This window comes from Scyliorhinus torazame, unplaced genomic scaffold, assembly GCF_047496885.1.
Source record: "Scyliorhinus torazame isolate Kashiwa2021f unplaced genomic scaffold, sScyTor2.1 scaffold_248, whole genome shotgun sequence".
In the NCBI taxonomy this organism is placed as follows: Eukaryota; Metazoa; Chordata; class Chondrichthyes; order Carcharhiniformes; family Scyliorhinidae; genus Scyliorhinus; species Scyliorhinus torazame.
The window spans coordinates 104,609-128,439 of NW_027307975.1; positions in this window are offsets into that span (position 1 = coordinate 104,609).

Genomic DNA, 23,831 nt, shown 5'->3' on the forward strand with positions numbered 1-23,831 from the left:
GCTGAGGGTGATCCTGGCTGTAGCTGAGGGTGATCCAGGCTGTCGCTGAGGGTGATCCTGGCTGTAGCTGAGGGTGATCCTGGCTGTAGCTGAGGGTGATCCAGGCTGTAGCTGAGGGTGACCCAGGCTGTAGCTGAGGGTGACCCTGGCTGTAGCTGAGGGTGATCCTGGCTGTAGCTGAGGGTGACCCAGGCTGTAGCTGAGGGTGATTCTGGCTCCTGGCTGTAGCTGAGGGTGATCCAGGCTGTAGCTGAGGGTGATCCAGGCTGTAGCTGAGGGTGATCCTGGCTGTAGCTGAGGGTGATCCAGGCTGTAGCTGAGGGTGACCCAGGCTGTAGCTGAGGGTGACCCAGGCTGTAGCTGAGGGTGATTCTGGCTCCAGGCTGTAGCTGAGGGTGATCCAGGCTGTAGCTGAGGCTGATCCTGGCTGTAGCTGAGGGTGATCCAGGCCGTAGCTGAAAGTGATCCAGGCTGTAGCTGAGGGTGATCCCGGCTGTAGCTGAGGGTGATCCCGGCTGTAGCTGAGGGTGATCCTGGCTGTAGCTGAGGGTGATCCAGGCTGTAGCTGAGGGTGACCCAGGCTGTAGCTGAGGGTGATCCAGGCTGTAGCTGAGGGTGATCCAGGCTGTCGCTGAGGGTGATCCAGGCTGTAGCTGAGGCTGATCCAGGCTGTAGCTGAGGGTGATCCAGGCTGTAGCTGAGAGTGATCCAGGCTGTAGCTGAGGGTGATCCAGGCTGTAGCTGAGGGTGATCCTGGCTGTAGCTGAGGGTGACCCAGGCTGTAGCTGAGGGTGATCCTGGCTGTAGCTGAGGGTGACCCCGGCTGTAGCTGAGGGTGATCCAGGCTGTAGCTGAGGGTGATCCAGGCTGTAGCTGAGGGTGATCCTGGCTGTAGCTGAGGGTGATCCAGGCTGTAGCTGAGGGTGAACCAGGCTGTAGCTGAGGGTGATCCTGGCTGTAGCTGAGGATGATCCTGGCTGTAGCTGAGGGTGACCCTGGCTGTAGCTGAGGGTGACCCAGGCTGTAGCTGAGGGTGACCCAGGCTGTAGCTGGGGGGGATCCTGGCTCCTGGCTGTAGCTAAGGGTGACCCAGGCTGTAGCTGAGGGTGATCCTGGCTGTAGCTGAGGGTGATCCTGGCTGTAGCTGAGGGTGATCCAGGCTGTAGCTGAGGGTGACCCAGGCTGTAGTTGAGGGTGATCCTGGCTGTAGCTGAGGGTGATCCTGGCTCCTGGCTGTAGCTGAGGGTGACCCAGGCTGTAGCTGAGGGTGATCCGGGTTCCTGGCTGTAGCTGAGGGTGATCCTGGCTGTAGCTGAGGGTGATCCAGGCTGTAGCTGAGGGTGACCCAGGCTGTAGCTGAGGGTGATCCTGGCTGTAGCTGAGGGTGATCCTGGCTGTAGCTGAGGGTGACCCAGGCTGTAGCTGAGGGTGACCCAGGCTGTAGCTGAGGGTGATCCTGGTTCCTGGCTGTTGCTGAGGGTGATCCGGGCTGTAGCTGAGGGTGATCCTGGCTGTAGCTGAGGGTGACCCAGGCTGTAGCTGAGGGTGATCCTGGCTGTAGCTGAGGGTGATCCTGGCTGTAGCTGAGGGTGATCCTGGCTGTAGCTGAGGGTGACCCAGGCTGTAGCTGAGGGTGACCCAGGCTGTAGCTGAGGGTGACCCAGGCTGTAGCTGAGCGTGATCCAGGCTGTAGCTGAGGGTGATCCTGGCTGTAGCTGAGGGTGATACTGACTCCTGGCTGTAGCTGAGGGTGATCCTGGCTGTAGCTGAGGGTGATCCAGGCTGTAGCTGAGGGTGATCCAGGCTGTAGCTGAGGGTGATCCTGGTTCCTGGCTGTAGCTGAGGGTGATCCGGGCTGTAGCTGAGGGTGATCCTGGCTGTAGCTGAGGGTGACCCAGGCTGTAGCTGAGGGTGATCCTGGCTGTAGCTGAGGCTGATCCTGGCTGTAGCTGAGGGTGATCCTGGCTGTAGCTGAGGGTGACCCAGGCTGTAGCTGAGGGTGACCCAGGCTGTAGCTGAGCGTGATCCAGGCTGTAGCTGAGGGTGATCCTGGCTGTAGCTGAGGGTGATACTGACTCCTGGCTGTAGCTGAGGGTGATCCTGGCTGTAGCTGAGGGTGATCCAGGCTGTAGCTGAGGGTGATCCAGGCTGTAGCTGAGGGTGATCCAGGCTGTAGCTGAGGGTGATCCTGGCTGTAGCTGAGGGTGATCCAGGCTGTCGCTGAGGGTGATCCTGGCTGTAGCTGAGGGTGATCCTGGCTGTAGCTGAGGGTGATCCAGGCTGTAGCTGAGGGTGACCCAGGCTGTAGCTGAGGGTGACCCTGGCTGTAGCTGAGGGTGATCCTGGCTGTAGCTGAGGGTGACCCAGGCTGTAGCTGAGGGTGATTCTGGCTCCTGGCTGTAGCTGAGGGTGATCCAGGCTGTAGCTGAGGGTGATCCAGGCTGTAGCTGAGGGTGATCCTGGCTGTAGCTGAGGGTGATCCAGGCTGTAGCTGAGGGTGACCCAGGCTGTAGCTGAGGGTGACCCAGGCTGTAGCTGAGGGTGATTCTGGCTCCAGGCTGTAGCTGAGGGTGACCCAGGCTGTAGCTGTGGGTGATCCTGTCTGTAGCTGAGGGTGATCCTGGCTGTAGCCGAGGGTGATCCTGGCTGTAGCTGAGGGTGACCCAGGCTGTAGCTGAGGTAGATCCTGGCTGTAGCTGAGTGTGACCCAGGCTGTAGCTGAGGGTGACCCAGGCTGTAGCTGTGGGTGATCCTGTCTGTAGCTGAGGGTGATCCAGGCTGTAGCCGAGGGTGATCCTGGCTGTAGCCGTGGGTGATCCTGGCTGTAGCCGTGGGTGATCCTGGCTGTAGCTGAGGGTGACCCAGGCTGTAGCCGAGGGTGACCCTGGCTGAACACACATCGCTCTCCCTCACCCTCCCTCTCTCTCTGCCCCTCACCCTCCCTCTCTCTCTGCCCCTCACCCTCCCTCTCTCACTGTCACTCACCCTCCATCTCTCTGCCCCTCACCCTCCCTCTCTCTGCCCCTCACCCTCCCTCGCTCGCTGCCCCTCACCCTCCCTCTCTCTCTGCCTCTCACCCTCCCTCTCTCTCTGCCCGTCACCCTCCCTCTCTCACTGCCCCTCACCCTCCCTCTCTCTCTGCCCCTCACCCTCCCTCTCTCACTGCCCCTCACCCTCCCTCTCTCTGCCCCTCCCCCTCCCCCTCTCTGCCCCTCACCCTCCCTCTCTCTGCCCCTCACCCTCCCTCTCGCTGCCCCTCACCCTCCCTCTCTCTGCCCCTCACCCTTCCTCTCTCTGCCCCTCACCCTCCCTCTCGCTGCCCCTCACCCTCCCTCTCGCTGCCCCTCACCCTCCCTTTCTCGCTGCCCCTCACCCTCCCTCTCTCTGCCCCTCACCCTCCCTCTCTCTCTGCCCCTCACCCTCCCTCTCTCTGCCCCTCACCCTCCCTCTCGCTGCCCCTCACCCTCCCTCTCTCTGCCCCTCACCCTCCCTCTCTCACTGTCCCTCACCCTCCCTCTCTCACTGCCCCTCATCCTCCCTCTCTCTCTGCCCCTCACCCTCCCTCTCTCACTGCCCCTCACCCTCCCTCTCTCACTGCCCTCACCCTCTCTCTCTCTCTGCCCATCACCCTCCCTCTCTCTCTGCCCCTCACCCTCCCTCTCTCACTGCCCCTCACCCTCTCACTGCCCCTCACCCTCCCTCTCGCTGCCCCTCACCCTCCCTCTCTCACTGCCCCTCACCCTCCCTCTCTCACTGCCCCTCACCCTCCCTCTCTCACTGCCCCTCACCCTCCCTCTCTCTCTGCCCCTCACCCTTCCTCTCTCACTGCCCCTCACCCTCCCTCTCTCTCTGCCCCTCACCCTCCCTCTCTCTGCCCCTCACCCTCCCTCTCTCTGCCCCTCACCCTCCCTCTCTCTGCCCCTCACTCTCCCTCTCTCTGCCCCTCACCCTCCCTCTCTCACTGCCCCTCACCCTCCCTCTCTCACTGCCCCTCACACTCCCTCTCTCTGCCCCGCCCCTCGCAACCTCTCTCTCACACACACACCCCCCTCTCCCTCACCCTCCCTCTCTCACTGCCCCTCACCCTCCCTCTCTCTGCCCCTCACCCTCCCTCTCTCTGCCCCTCACCCTCCCTCTCTCTGCCCCTCACCCTCCCTCTCTCTCTGCCCCTCACCCTCCCTCTCTCTCTGCCCCTCACCCTCCCTCTCTCTCTGCCCCTCACCCTCCCTCTCTCTGCCCCTCACCCTCCCTCTCTCTGCCCCTCACCCTCCCTCTCTCACTGCCCCTCACCCTCCCTCTCTCACTGCCCCTCACACTCCCTCTCTCTGCCCCGCCCCTCGCAACCTCTCTCTCACACACACACTCCCCCTTTCTCTCACCCTCCCTCTCTCACTGCCCCTCACCCTCCCCCTCTGCCCCTCGCCCTCCCTCTCTCTCACCCTCCCTCTCTCACACTGCCCATCACCCTCCCTCTCTCTATCACTCCCTCTCTCCTACTGCCCCACACCCTCCCTCTCTCACACTGCCACACACCACCCCTCTCTCGCTCCCTCCCTCGCACCCTCTCTCTCACACTCACACTCCCCCTCTCTCTCTCCCTCCCTCTCTCACAATGCCCCTCCCTCTCCCTTTCTCTCACATTGTTTCTCGCTATCATTGTCCCCACACTCTCTCCCTCTCTCTCTTTCACGTTGCCCCTTTCCCAGGTTAATTTTCTCTGTTGAAATGTGCTAGTCTCTCTGTCTCGTGATAGTCAGTAGTTGTTCTGGTGTGATTCACAATCTTGATGTGTACAGTGACGTTAATCCAAATCATTTTTGTAACTTGAGTGTCAAACATCAAAAATAAACTGTACAGTTAAACAAACCCTGGCTGAAATGGTTATTGTTAGATTTGTGCACTCAGCACTCACACAGGTCACATCAACAGGAATATATTCTTCACAAAGCTGCTCCTATATACCTTTAACCCTCACTGTAATATACCCCACACCCTCCCTGTAATATACCCCACACCCTCCCTGTAATATACCCCACACCCTCACTGTAATATACCCCACACCGTCCCTGTAATATACCCCACATCCTCACTAATATACCCCACACCCTCACTGTAATATACCCCACACCCTCCCTGTAATATACCCCACACCCTCCCTGTAATATACCTCACATCCTCACTAATATACCCCACACCCTCACTCTAATATACCCCACACCCTCCCTGTAATATACCCCACACCCTCCCTGTAATATACCTCACATCCTCACTAATATAACCCACATCCTCACTGTAATAAACCCCACACCCTCACTCTAATATACCCCACACCCTCCCTGTAATATACCCCACATCCTCACTAATATACCCCACACCCTCACTGTAATATACCCCACATCCTCACTAATATACCCCACACCCTCCCTGTAATATACCCCACACCCTCACTGTAATATACCCCACACCCTCACTGTAATATACCGCACATCCTCACTAATATACCCCAAACCCTCCCTGTAATATACCCCACACCCTCCCTGTAATATACCCCACACCCTCACTGTAATATACCTCACATCCTCACTAATATACCCCACACCCTCCCTGTAATATACCCCACACCCTCCCTGTAATATACCCCACACCCTCACTGTAATATACCTCACACCCTCCCTGTAATATACCCCACACCCTTCCTGTAATATACCCCACACCCTCACTGTAATATACCCCACACCCTCACTGTAATATACCCCACACCCTCACTGTAATATACCTCACACCCTCACTGTAATATACCCCACAACCTCACTGTAATATACCCCACACCCTCACTGTAATATACCTCACATCCTCACTGTAATATACCCCACAACCTCACTCTAATATACCCCACACACTCCCTGTAATATACCCCACACCCTCACTGTAATATACCCCACACCATCACTGCAATATACCCCACATCCTCACTCCAATATACCCCACTTCCTCACTGTAATATACCCCACATCCTCACTGTAATATACCCCACATCCTCACTGTAATATACCCCACATCCTCACTGTAATATACCTCACACCCTCCCTGTAATATACCACACACCCTCACTCTAATATACCCCACACACTCACTGTAATATACCCCACACCCTCACTGTAATATACCCCACATCCTCACTGTAATATACCCCACATCCTCACTGTAATATACCCCACACCCTCACTGTAATGTACCCCACATCCTCACTGTAATATACCCCACATCCTCATTGTATATACCTCACACCCTCCCTGTAATATACCCCACATCCTCACTGTAATATACCCCACTCCCTCACTGTAATATACCCCACACCCTCACTGTAATATACCCCACACCCTCCCTGTAATATACCCCACACCCTCCCTGTAATATACCCCACACCCTCCCTGTAATATACCCCACACCCTCACTGTAATATACCCCACACCGTCCCTGTAATATACCCCACATCCTCACTAATATACCCCACACCCTCACTGTAATATACCCCACACCCTCCCTGTAATATACCCCACACCCTCCCTGTAATATACCCCACACCATCACTGTAATATACCCCACACCGTCCCTGTAATATACCCCACATCCTCATTAATATACCCCACACCCTCACTGTAATATACCCCACACCCTCCCTGTAATATACCCCACACCCTCCCTGTAATATACCCCACATCCTCACTAATATACCCCACACCCTCACTCTAATATACCCCACACCCTCCCTGTAATATACCCCACACCCTCCCTGTAATATACCTCACATCCTCACTAATATAACCCACATCCTCACTGTAATATACCCCACACCCTCACTCTAATATACCCCACATCCTCCCTGTAATATACCCCACATCCTCACTAATATATCCCACACCCTCACTCTAATATACCCCACACCCTCACTGTAATATACCCCACATCCTCACTAATATACCCCACACCCTCCCTGTAATATACCCCACACCCTCCCTGTAATATACCCCACACCCTCACTGTAATATACCGCACATCCTCACTAATATACCCCACACCCTCCCTGTAATATACCCCACACCCTCCCTGTAATATACCCCACACCCTCACTGTAATATACCTCACATCCTCACTAATATACCCCACACCCTCCCTGTAATATACCCCACACCCTCCCTGTAATATACCCCACACCCTCACTGTAATATACCTCACACCCTCCCTGTAATATACCCCACACCCTCCCTGTAATATACCCCACACCCTCACTGTAATATACCCCACACCCTCACTGTAATATACCCCACACCCTCACTGTAATATACCTCACACCCTCACTGTAATATACCCCACAACCTCACTGTAATATACCCCACACCCTCACAGTAATATACCTCACATCCTCACTGTAATATACCCCACATCCTCACTCCAATATACCCCACTTCCTCACTGTAATATACCCCACATCCTCACTGTAATATACCCCACATCCTCACTGTAATATACCCCACATCCTCACTGTAATATACCTCACACCCTCCCTGTAATATACCACACATCCTCACTCTAATATACCCCACACACTCACTGTAATATACCGCACACCCTCACTGTAATATACCCCACACCCTCACTGTAATATACCTCACATCCTCACTGTAATATACCCCACATCCTCACTGTAATATACCCCACATCCTCACTGTAATATACCCCACACCCTCACTGTAATATACCCCACATCCTCACTGTAATATACCCCACATCCTCACTGTAATATACCCCACACCCTCACTGTAATATACCCCACATCCTCACTGTAATATACCCCACATCCTCATTGTATATACCTCACACCCTCCCTGTAATATACCCCACATCCTCACTGTAATATACCCCACTCCCTCACTGTAATATACCCCACACCCTCACTGTAATATACCCCACACCCTCCCTGTAATATACCCCACATCCTCACTGTAATATACCCCACATCCTCACTAATATACCCCACCCCCCCTGTAATATACCCCACATCCTCACTGTAATATACTCCACATCCTCACTGTAATATACCCCACACCATCACTGCAATATACCCCACATCCTCACTCCAATATACCCCACAACCTCACTGTAATATACCTCACATCCTCACTCTAATATACCCCACACCCTCCCTGTAATATACCCCACACCCTCACTGTAATATACCCCACATCCTCACTAATATACCCCACACCCTCCCTGTAATATACCCCACACCCTCACTGGAATATACCCCACACCCTCACTGTAATATACGCCACACCCTCACTGTAATATACCTCACATCCTCCCTGTAATATACCCCACACCCTCCCTGTAATATACCTCACATCCTCCCTGTAATATACCCCACACCCTCCCTGTAATATACCCTCCATCCTCACTAATATACCCCACACCCTCACTCTAATATACCCCACACCCTCCCTGTAATATACCCCACACCATCCCTGTAATATACATCACATCCTCACTAATATACCCCACACCCTCCCCGTAATATACCCCACATCCTCACTAATATACCCCACATCCTCACTGTAATATACCCCACATCCTCACTGTAATATACTCCACATCCTCACTAATATACCCCACACCCTCCCTGTAATATACCCCACACCCTCCCTGTAATATACCCCACACTCTCACTGTAATATACCCCACATCCTCACTAATATACCCCACACCCTCACTGTAATATACCACACACCCTCCCTGTAATATACCCCACACCCTCCCTGTAATATACCCCACACCATCACTGTAATATACCCCACACCGTCCCTGTAATATACCCCACATCCTCATTAATATACCCCACACCCTCACTGTAATATACCCCACACCCTCCCTGTAATATACCCCACACCCTCCCTGTAATATACCCCACATCCTCACTAATATACCCCACACCCTCACTCTAATATACCCCACACCCTCCCTGTAATATACCCCACACCCTCCCTGTAATATACCTCACATCCTCACTAATATAACCCACATCCTCACTGTAATATACCCCACACCCTCACTCTAATATACCCCACATCCTCCCTGTAATATACCCCACATCCTCACTAATATATCCCACACCCTCACTCTAATATACCCCACACCCTCACTGTAATATACCCCACATCCTCACTAATATACCCCACACCCTCCCTGTAATATACCCCACACCCTCCCTGTAATATACCCCACACCCTCACTGTAATATACCGCACATCCTCACTAATATACCCCACACCCTCCCTGTAATATACCCCACACCCTCCCTGTAATATACCCCACACCCTCACTGTAATATACCTCACATCCTCACTAATATACCCCACACCCTCCCTGTAATATACCCCACACCCTCCCTGTAATATACCCCACACCCTCACTGTAATATACCTCACACCCTCCCTGTAATATACCCCACACCCTCCCTGTAATATACCCCACACCCTCACTGTAATATACCCCACACCCTCACTGTAATATACCCCACACCCTCACTGTAATATACCTCACACCCTCACTGTAATATACCCCACAACCTCACTGTAATATACCCCACACCCTCACAGTAATATACCTCACATCCTCACTGTAATATACCCCACAACCTCACTCTAATATACCCCACACCCTCCCTGTAATATACCCCACACCCTCACTGTAATATACCCCACACCATCACTGCAATATACCCCACATCCTCACTCCAATATACCCCACTTCCTCACTGTAATATACCCCACATCCTCACTGTAATATACCCCACATCCTCACTGTAATATACCCCACATCCTCACTGTAATATACCTCACACCCTCCCTGTAATATACCACACATCCTCACTCTAATATACCCCACACACTCACTGTAATATACCCCACACCCTCACTGTAATATACCCCACACCCTCACTGTAATATACCTCACATCCTCACTGTAATATACCCCACATCCTCACTGTAATATACCCCACATCCTCACTGTAATATACCCCACACCCTCACTGTAATATACCCCACATCCTCACTGTAATATACCCCACATCCTCACTGTAATATACCCCACACCCTCACTGTAATATACCCCACATCCTCACTGTAATATACCCCACATCCTCATTGTATATACCTCACACCCTCCCTGTAATATACCCCACATCCTCACTGTAATATACCCCACTCCCTCACTGTAATATACCCCACACCCTCACTGTAATATACCCCACACCCTCCCTGTAATATACCCCACATCCTCACTGTAATATACCCCACATCCTCACTAATATACCCCACTCCCCCCTGTAATATACCCCACATCCTCACTGTAATATACTCCACATCCTCACTGTAATATACCCCACACCATCACTGCAATATACCCCACATCCTCACTCCAATATACCCCACAACCTCACTGTAATATACCTCACATCCTCACTCTAATATACCCCACACCCTCCCTGTAATATACCCCACACCCTCACTGTAATATACCCCACATCCTCACTAATATACCCCACACCCTCCCTGTAATATACCCCACACCCTCACTGGAATATACCCCACACCCTCACTGTAATATACGCCACACCCTCACTGTAATATACCTCACATCCTCCCTGTAATATACCCCACACCCTCCCTGTAATATACCTCACATCCTCCCTGTAATATACCCCACACCCTCCCTGTAATATACCCTCCATCCACACTAATATACCCCACACCCTCACTCTAATATACCCCACACCCGCCCTGTAATATACCCCACACCATCCCTGTAATATACATCACATCCTCACTAATATACCCCACACCCTCCCCGTAATATACCCCACATCCTCACTAATATACCCCACATCCTCACTGTAATATACCCCACATCCTCACTGTAATATACTCCACATCCTCACTAATATACCCCACACCCTCCCTGTAATATACCCCACACCCTCCCTGTAATATACCCCACACTCTCACTGTAATATACCTCACATCCTCACTAATATACCCCACACCCTCCCTGTAATATACCCCACACCCTCCCTGTAATATACCCCACACCCTCACTGTAATATACCTCACATCCTCACTAATATACCTCACACCCTCCCTGTAATATACCCCACACCCTCCCTGTAATATACCCCACACCCTCACTGTAATATACCCCACAGCCTCACTGTAATATACCCCACACACTCACTGTAATATACCTCACACCCTCACTGTAATATACCCCACACCCTCACTGTAATATACCACACACCCTCCCTGTAATATACCCCACACCCTCACTGTAATATAACTCACATCCTCACTAATATACCTCACACTCTCCCTGTAATATACCCCACACCCTCCCTGTAATATACCCCACACCCTCACTGTAATATACCCCACATCCTCACTGTAATATACCCCACACCCTCCCTGTAATATACCCCACATCCTCACTGTAATGTACCGCACATCCTCACTGTAATATACCCCACATCCTCACTGTAATATACCCCACACCCTCCCTGTAATATACCCCACACCCTCACTGTAATATACCCCACATCCTCACTGTAATATACCCCACACCCTCCCTGTAATATACCCCACATCCTCACTGTAATATACCGCACATCCTCACTGTAATATACCCCACAGCCTCACTGTAATATACCCCACACACTCACTGTAATATACCTCACACCCTCACTGTAATATACCCCACACCCTCACTGTAATATACCCCACACCCTCCCTGTAATATACCCCACACCCTCACTGTAATATACCTCACATCCTCACTAATATACCTCACTCCCTCCCTGTAATATACCCCACACCCTCCCTGTAATATACCCGACACCCCCCCTGTAATATACCCCACATCCTCACTGTAATATACCCCACATCCTCACTGTAATATACCCCACATCCTCACTGTAATATACTCCACATCCTCACTGTAATATACCCCACACCATCACTGCAATATACCCCACATCCTCACTCCAATATACCCCACATCCTCACTGTAATATACCCCACATCCTCACTGTAATATACCTCACATCGTCACTGTAATATACCCCACATCCTCACTGTAATATACCTCACATCCTCACTGTAATATACCCCACACCCTCACTGTAATATACCTCACATCCTCACTGTAATATACCCCACACCATCACTGCAATATACCCCACATCCTCACTCCAATATACCCCACATCCTCACTGTAATATACCCCACATCCTCACTGTAATATACCTCACATCCTCACTAATATACCCCACATCCTCACTGTAATATACCCCACACCCTCACTGTAATATACCCCACACCATCACTGCAATATACCCCACATCCTCACTCCAATATACCCCACATCCTCACTGTAATATACCCCACACCCTCACTGTAATATACCCCACATCCTCACTGTAATGTACCCCACATCCTCACTGTAATATACCCCACATCCTCACTCTGATATACCCCACACCCTCCCTGTAATATACCCCACATCCTCACTGTAATATACCCCACACCCTCACTCTAATATACCCCACACCCTCACTGTAATATTCCCCACATCCTCACTGTAATATACCCCACATCCTCACTGTAATATACCTCACACTCTCACTGTAATATACCCCACACCCTCACTGTAATATTCCCCACATCCTCACTGTAATATACCCAACATCCTCACTGTAATATACCCCACACTCTCACTGTAATATACCCCACATCCTCACTGTAATATACCCCACACCCACACTGTAATATACCTCACATCCTCACTGTGATATACCCCACACTCTCACTGTAATATACCCCACACCCTCACTGTAATATTCCCCACATCCTCACTCTAATATACCCCACATCCTCACTGTAATATACCCAACATCCTCACTGTAATATACCCCACACTCTCACTGTAATATACCCCACATCCTCACTGTAATATACCCCACACCCTCACTGTAATATACCTCACATCCTCACTGTGATATACCCCACACTCTCACTGTAATATACCCCACACCCTCACTGTAATATACCCCATATTCTCACTGTAATATACCCCACACTCTCACTGTAATATACCCCACATCCTCACTGTAATATACGCCACACCCTCACTGTAATATACCTCACATCCTCCCTGTAATATACCCCACCTCACATCCTCCCTGTAATATACCCCACACCCTCCCTGTAATATACCTCACATCCTCCCTGTAATATACCCCACACCCTCCCTGTAATATACCCCACATCCTCACTAATATACCCCACACCCTCACTCTAATATACCCCACACCCTCCCTGTAATATACCCCACACCTTCCCTGTAATATACCTCACATACTCACTAATATACCCCACATCCTCACTGTAATATACCCCACACCCTCACTGTAATATACCTCACATCCTCCCTGTAATATACCCCACACCCTCCCTGTAATATACCCCACATCCTCACTAATATACCCCACACCCTCCCTGTAATATACATCACATACTCACTAATATACCCCACACCCGCCCTGTAATATACCCCACATCCTCACTAATATACCCCACACCCTCACTCTAATATACCCCACATCCTCACTGTAATATACCCCACATCCTCACTGTAATATACCCCACATCCTCACTAATATACCCCACACCCTCCCTGTAATATACCCCACACCCTCCCTGTAATATACCCCACACCCTCACTGTAATATACCTCACATCCTCACTAATATACCCCACACCCTCCCTGTAATATACCCCACACCCTCCCTGTAATATACCCCACACCCTCACTGTAATATACCTCACATCCTCAGTAATATACCTCACATCCTTACTGTAATATACCCCACACCCTCACTGTAATATACCCCACATCCTCACTGTAATATACCCCACATCCTCACTGTAATATACCTCACACCCTCCCTGTAATATACCACACATCCTCACTCTAATATACCCCACACACTCACTGTAATATACCCCACACCCTCACTGTAATATACCCCACACCCTCACTGTAATATACCTCACATCCTCACTGTAATATACCCCACATCCTCACTGTAATATACCCCACATCCTCACTGTAATATACCCCACACCCTCACTGTAATATACCCCACATCCTCACTGTAATATACCCCACATCCTCACTGTAATATACCCCACACCCTCACTGTAATATACCCCACATCCTCACTGTAATATACCCCACATCCTCATTGTATATACCTCACACCCTCCCTGTAATATACCCCACACCCTCACTGTAATATACCCCACACCCTCCCTGTAATATACCCCACATCCTCACTGTAATATACCCCACATCCTCACTAATATACCCCACCCCCCCCTGTAATATACCCCACATCCTCACTGTAATATACTCCACATCCTCACTGTAATATACCCCACACCATCACTGCAATATACCCCACATCCTCACTCCAATATACCCCACAACCTCACTGTAATATACCTCACATCCTCACTCTAATATACCCCACACCCTCCCTGTAATATACCCCACACCCTCACTGTAATATACCCCACATCCTCACTAATATACCCCACACCCTCCCTGTAATATACCCCACACCCTCACTGGAATATACCCCACACCCTCACTGGAATATACCCCACACCCTCACTGTAATATACGCCACACCCTCACTGTAATATACCTCACATCCTCCCTGTAATATACCCCACACCCTCCCTGTAATATACCCTACATCCTCACTAATATACCCCACACCCTCACTCTAATATACCCCACACCCTCCCTGTAATATACCCCACACCCTCCCTGTAATATACATCACATCCTCACTAATATACCCCACACCCTCCCTGTAATATACCCCACATCCTCACTAATATACCCCACATCCTCACTGTAATATACCCCACATCCTCACTGTAATATACTCCACATCCTCACTAATATACCCCACACCCTCCCTGTAATATACCCCACACCCTCCCTGTAATATACCCCACACTCTCACTGTAATATACCTCACATCCTCACTAATATACCCCACACCCTCCCTGTAATATACCCCACACCCTCCCTGTAATATACCCCACACCCTCACTGTAATATACCTCACATCCTCACTAATATACCTCACACCCTCCCTGTAATATACCCCACACTCTCCCTGTAATATACCCCACACCCTCACTGTAATATACCCCACAGCCTCACTGTAATATACCCCACACACTCACTGTAATATACCTCACACCCTCACTGTAATATACCCCACACCCTCACTGTAATATACCACACACCCTCCCTGTAATATACCCCACACCCTCACTGTAATATACCTCACATCCTCACTAATATACCTCACACTCTCCCTGTAATATACCCCACACCCTCCCTGTAATATACCCCACACCCTCACTGTAATATACCCCACATCCTCACTGTAATATACCCCACACCCTCCCTGTAATATACCCCACATCCTCACTGTAATGTACCGCACATCCTCACTGTAATATACCCCACATCCTCACTGTAATATACCCCACACCCTCCCTGTAATATACCCCACACCCTCACTGTAATATACCCCACATCCTCACTGTAATATACCCCACATCCTCCCTGTAATATACCCCACATCCTCACTGTAATATACCGCACATCCTCACTGTAATATACCCCACAGCCTCACTGTAATATACCCCACACACTCACTGTAATATACCTCACACCCTCACTGTAATATACCCCACACCCTCACTGTAATATACCCCACACCCTCCCTGTAATATACCCCACACCCTCACTGTAATATACCTCACATCCTCACTAATATACCTCACTCCCTCGCTGTAATATACCCCACACCATCACTGCAATATACCCCACATCCTCACTCCAATATACCCCACATCCTCACTGTAATATACCCCACATCCTCACTGTAATATACCTCACATCCTCACTGTAATATACCCCACATCCTCACTGTAATATACCTCACATCCTCACTGTAATATACCCCACACCCTCACTGTAATATACCTCACATCCTCACTGTAATATACCCCACACCATCACTGCAATATACCCCACATCCTCACTCCAATATACCCCACATCCTCACTGTAATATACCCCACATCCTCACTGTAATATACCTCACATCCTCACTGTAATATACCCCACATCCTCACTGTAATATACCCCACACCCTCACTGTAATATACCCCACACCATCACTGCAATATACCCCACATCCTCACTCCAATATACCCCACTTCCTCACTGTAATATACCCCACATCCTCACTGTAATGTACCCCACATCCTCACTGTAATATACCCCACATCCTCACTCTGATATACCCCACACCCTCCCTGTAATATACCCCACACCCTCCCTGTAATATACCCCACATCCTCACTGTAATATACCCCACACCCTCACTCTAATATACCCCACACCCTCACTGTAATATTCCCCACATCCTCACTGTAATATACCCCACATCCTCACTGTAATATACCTCACACTCTCACTGTAATATACCCCACACCCTCACTGTAATATTCCCCACATCCTCACTGTAATATACCCAACATCCTCACTGTAATATACCCCACACTCTCACTGTAATATACCCCACATCCTCACTGTAATATACCCCACACCCTCACTGTAATATACCTCACATCCTCACTGTGATATACCCCACACTCTCACTGTAATATACCCCACACCCTCACTGTAATATTCCCCACATCCTCACTGTAATATACCCCACATCCTCACTGTAATATACCCAACATCCTCACTGTAATATACCCCACACTCTCACTGTAATATACCCCACATCCTCACTGTAATATACCCCACACCCTCACTGTAATATACCTCACATCCTCACTGTGATATACCCCACACTCTCACTGTAATATACCCCACACCCTCACTGTAATATACCCCATATTCTCACTGTAATATACCCCACACTCTCACTGTAATATACCCCACATCCTCCCTGTAATATACCCCACACCCTCCCTGTAATATACCTCACATCCTCCCTGTAATATACCTGTGGTAGTATGTATTGGGGGTCATGTGGGACTGGAAGCCCTAATGTCATTGGCTGACAGATCCCGGGTCCTGGTTGGCCGTTGACCTCATACTCCGCCCTGAAGGCGAAGTATAAGAAGCCGGTGCCTTCCGCCGCATGCCAGTTTACTATCGGGCTGCTGGGGAACAGACACGCTTAATAAAGCCTCATCGACTTCACTCTGTTTGTCTCACGGAGTCTTTGTGCGCCACAATACCCCACACCCTCCCTGTAATATACCCCACATCCTCACTAATATACCCCACACCCTCACTCTAATATACCCCACACCCTCCCTGTAATATACCCCACACCTTCCCTGTAATATACCTCACATCCTCACTAATATACCCCACATCCTCACTAATATACCCCACACCCTCCCTGTAATATACATCACATACTCACTAATATACCCCACACCCTCCCTGTAATATACCCCACATCCTCACTAATATACCCCACACCCTCCCTGTAATATACCCCACACCCTCCCTGTAATATACCCCACACCCTCACTGTAATATACCTCACATCCTCACTAATATACCCCACACCCTCCCTGTAATATACCCCACATCCTCACTGTAATATACCCCACACCCTCACTGTAATATACCCCACATCCTCACTGTAATATACCAACATCCTCACTGTAATATACCACACACTCTCACTGTAATATACCCCACACCCTCTCCGTAATATACCCCACATCCTCACTGTAATATACCCCACATTCTCACTGTAATATACCCCACACCCTCACTGTAATATACCTCACATCCTCACTGTAATATACCCCACACCCTCACTGTAATATACCTCACATCCTCACTGTAATATACCCCACACCCTCACTGTAATATACCTCACATCCTCACTGTAATATATCCGACATCCTCACTGTAATATACCCCACATCCTCACTGTAATATACCTCACATCCTCACTGTAATATACCCCACACCCTCACTGTGATATACCCCACATCCTCACTGTAATATACCTCACATCCTCACTGTAATATACCTCACATCCTCCCTGTAATATACCCCACCCCCTCACTATGATATACCCCACACGCTCACTGTAATATACCCCACACCCTCACTGTAATATACCCCACACCCTCACTGTGATATACCCCACATTCTCACTGCAATATACCCCACACCCTCACTGTAATATACCCAACATCCTCATGGTAATATACCCCACACCCTCACCGTAATATACCTCTCATCCTCTCTGTAATATACCTCACATCCTCACTGTAATATACCCCACACACTCACTGTAATATACCCCACATCCTCACTGTCATATACCCCACACCATCACCGTAATAAACCTCTCATCCTCTCTGTAATATACCTCACATCCTCACTGTAATATACCCCACACCCTCACTGTAATATACCTCACATCCTCACTGTAATATACCCCACACCCTCACCGTAATATACCTCTCATCCTCTCTGTAATATACCTCACATCCTCACTGTAATATACCCCACATCCGCACTGTAATATAGCCCATACCCTCACTGTAATATACCCCACTCCCTCACTGTAATATACCTCACACCCTCACTGTAATATCCCTCATATCCTCACTGTAATATACCTCACATCCTCATTGTAATATACCTCACATCCTCACTGTAATATACCCCACCACCTCACTGTAGTATACCCCATACCCTCACTGTAATAGACCCCACTCCCTCACTGTAATAATCCACACACCATCACTGTAATAGACCCCACACCCTCACTGTAATTTACCCCACACCCTCACTGTAGTATACCCCATACCCTCACTCTAAGATACTCACATCCTCACTGTAATATACCCCACACCCTCACTGTAATATACCCCACATCCTCACTGTAGTATACCCCATACCCTCACTCTAATGTACCCCACATCCTCACTGTAATGTACCCCACACCCTCACTGTAATATACCCCACACCCTCACTGTAATATACCCCACACCCTCGCTGTAATATACCCCACACCCTCACTGTAATATACCCCACATCCTCACTGTAATATACCCCACACCCTCACTGTAATATACCTCACATCCTCACTGTAATATACCTCACATCCTCACTGTAATATACCTCACATCCTCCCTGTTATATACCCCACCCCCTCACTGTGATATACCCCACACCCTCACTGTAATATACCCCACACCCTCACTGTAATATACCCCACACCCTCACTGTGATATACCCCACATTCTCACTGCAATATACCCCACACCCTCACTGTAATATACCCCACATCCTCACTGTAATATACCCCACATCCTCACTGTAATATACCCCACTCCCTCACTGTAATATACCCCACACCCTCACTGTAATATACCCCACACCCTCACTAATATACCCCACTCCCTGACTAAAATACCCCACACCCTCACTGTAATATACCTCACATCCTCCCTGTGATATACCCCACATCCTCAGTGTAATATACCCCACACCCTCACTGTAATATACCTCACATCCTCACTGTAATATACCCAACATCCTCACGGTAATATACCCCACACCCTCACCGTAATATACCTCTCATCCTCTCTGTAATATACCTCACATCCTCACAGTAATATACCCCACACACTCACTGTAATATACCCCACATCCTCACTGTAATGTACCCCACATCCTCACTGTAATGTACCCCACACCCTCACTGTAATATACCCCACACCCTCACTGTAATATACCCCACACCCTCACTGTAATATACCCCACACCCTCACTGTAATATACCCCACATTCTCACAGTAATATACCCCACACCCTCACTGTAATATACCCCACACCCTCACTGTAATATACCTCACATCCTCACTGTAATATACCCCACACCCTCACTGTAATATACCCCACATCCTCACTGTAATATACCCAACATCCTCACTGTAATATACCCCACACTCTCACTGTAATATACCCCACACCCTCACTGTAATATACCCCACACCCTCTCCGTAATATACCCCACATCCTCACTGTAATATACCCCACATTCTCACTGTAATATACCCCACACCCTCACTGTAATATACCTCACATCCTCACTGTAATATACCCCACACCCTCACTGTAATATACCTCACATCCTCACTGTAATATACCCCACACCCTCACTGTAATATACCTCACATCCTCACTGTAATATATCCGACATCCTCACTGTAATATACCCCACATCCTCACTGTAATATACCTCACATCCTCACTGTAATATACCCCACACCCTCACTGTGATATACCCCACATCCTCACTGTAATATACCTCACATCCTCACTGTAATATACCTCACATCCTCCCTGTAATATACCCCACCCCCTCACTGTGATATACCCCACACCCTCACTGTAATATACCCCACACCCTCACTGTGATATACCCCACATCCTCACTGCAGTATAACCCACACCCTCACTGTAATATATCCGACATCCTCACTGTAATATACCCCACATCCTCACTGTAATATACCCCACATCCTCAGTGTAATATACCCCACACCCTCACTGTAATATACCCCACACCCTCTCTGTATTATACCCCACACCCTCCCTGTAATATACCTCACACCCTCACTGTAATATACCCCACACCCTCACCGTACTAAACCTCTCATCCTCTCTGTAATATACCTCACATCCTCACTGTAATATACCCAACATCCTCACGGTAATATACCCCACACCCTCACCGTAATATACCGCTCATCCTCTCTGTAATATACATCACATCCTCACTGTAATATACCCCACACACTCACTGTAATATACCCCACATCCTCACTGTCATATACCCCACACCATCACCGTAATAAACCTCTCATCCTCTCTGTAATATACCTGACATCCTCACTGTAATAGACCCCACACCCTCACTGTAATATACCCCATATCCTCACTGTAATATACCCCATACCCTCACTCTAAGATACTCACATCCTCACTGTAATATACCCCACACCCTCACTGTAATATACCCCACATCCTCACTGTAGTATACCCCATACCCTCACTGTAATATACCCCACATCCTCACCATAATATACCCCACACCCTCACTCTAATATACCCCACACCCTCACTGTAATATACCCCATATCCTCACTGTAATATACCCCACACCCTTACTGTAATATACCCCACATCCTCACTGTAATATACCCCACACCCTCACTGTAATATACCTCACATTCTCACTGTAATATTCCCCACTCCCTCACTGTAATATACCCCACACCCTCACCATAATATACCCCACACCATCACTGTAATATACCCCACACCCTCACTCTAATATACCCCACATCCTCACTGTAATATACCCCACATCCTCCCTGTAATACACCCCACACCCTCACTCTAATATACCCCACATCCTCACTGTAATATATCTCACATCCTCACTGTAATATACCCCACATCCTGACTGTAATATACCTCACATCCTCACTGTAATATACCCCACATCCTCACTGTAATATACCCCACATCCTCCCTGTAATATACCCCACACCCTCACTAATATACCCCACACCCTCACTGTAATATACCCCACACCCTTACTGTAATATACCCAACATCCTCACTGTAATATACCCCACACCCTCACTGTAATATACCCCACATCCTCACTGTAATATACCCCACACCCTCACTAATATACCCCACACCCTCACTAATATACCCCACACCCTCACTGTAATATACCCCACACCCTCATTGTAATATACCCCACACCCTCACTGTAATATACCCCATACCCTCAGTCTAAGATACTCACATCCTCACTGTAATATACCCCACACCCTCACTGTAATATACCCCACATCCTCACTGTAGTATACCTCATACCCTCACTGTAATATACCCCACATCCTCACCATAATATACCCCACACCCTCACTCTAATATACCCCACACCCTCACTGTAATATTCCCCACATCCTCACTGTAATATACCCCACATCCTCACTGTAATATACCTCACACTCTCACTGTAATATACCCCACACCCTCACTGTAATATTCCCCACATCCTCACTGTAATATACCCAACATCCTCACTGTAATATACCCCACACTCTCACTGTAATATACCCCACATCCTCACTGTAATATACCCCACACCCTCACTGTAATATACCTCACATCCTCACTGTGATATACCCCACACTCTCACTGTAATATACCCCACACCCTCACTGTAATATTCCCCACATCCTCACTGTAATATACCCCACATCCTCACTGTAATATACCCAACATCCTCACTGTAATATACCCCACACTCTCACTGTAATATACCCCACATCCTCACTGTAATATACCCCACACCCTCACTGTAATATACCTCACATCCTCACTGTGATATACCCCACACTCTCACTGTAATATACCCCACACCCTCACTGTAATATACCCCATATTCTCACTGTAATATACCCCACACTCTCACTGTAATATACCCCACATCCTCACTGTAATATACGCCACACCCTCACTGTAATATACCTCACATCCTCCCTGTAATATACCCCACACCCTCCCTGTAATATACCTCACATCCTCCCTGTAATATACCTGTGGTAGTATGTATTGGGGGTCATGTGGGACTGGAAGCCCTAATGTCATTGGCTGACAGATCCCGGGTCCTGGTTGGCCGTTGACCTCATACTCCGCCCTGAAGGCGAAGTATAAGAAGCCGGTGCCTTCCGCCGCATGCCAGTTTACTATCGGGCTGCTGGGGAACAGACACGCTTAATAAAGCCTCATCGACTTCACTCTGTTTGTCTCACGGAGTCTTTGTGCGCCACAATACCCCACACCCTCCCTGTAATATACCCCACATCCTCACTAATATACCCCACACCCTCACTCTAATATACCCCACACCCTCCCTGTAATATACCCCACACCTTCCCTGTAATATACCTCACATCCTCACTAATATACCCCACATCCTCACTAATATACCCCACACCCTCCCTGTAATATACATCACATACTCACTAATATACCCCACACCCTCCCTGTAATATACCCCACATCCTCACTAATATACCCCACACCCTCCCTGTAATATACCCCACACCCTCCCTGTAATATACCCCACACCCTCACTGTAATATACCTCACATCCTCACTAATATACCCCACACCCTCCCTGTAATATACCCCACATCCTCACTGTAATATACCCCACACCCTCACTGTAATATACCCCACATCCTCACTGTAATATACCAACATCCTCACTGTAATATACCACACACTCTCACTGTAATATACCCCACACCCTCTCCGTAATATACCCCACATCCTCACTGTAATATACCCCACATTCTCACTGTAATATACCCCACACCCTCACTGTAATATACCTCACATCCTCACTGTAATATACCCCACACCCTCACTGTAATATACCTCACATCCTCACTGTAATATACCCCACACCCTCACTGTAATATACCTCACATCCTCACTGTAATATATCCGACATCCTCACTGTAATATACCCCACATCCTCAC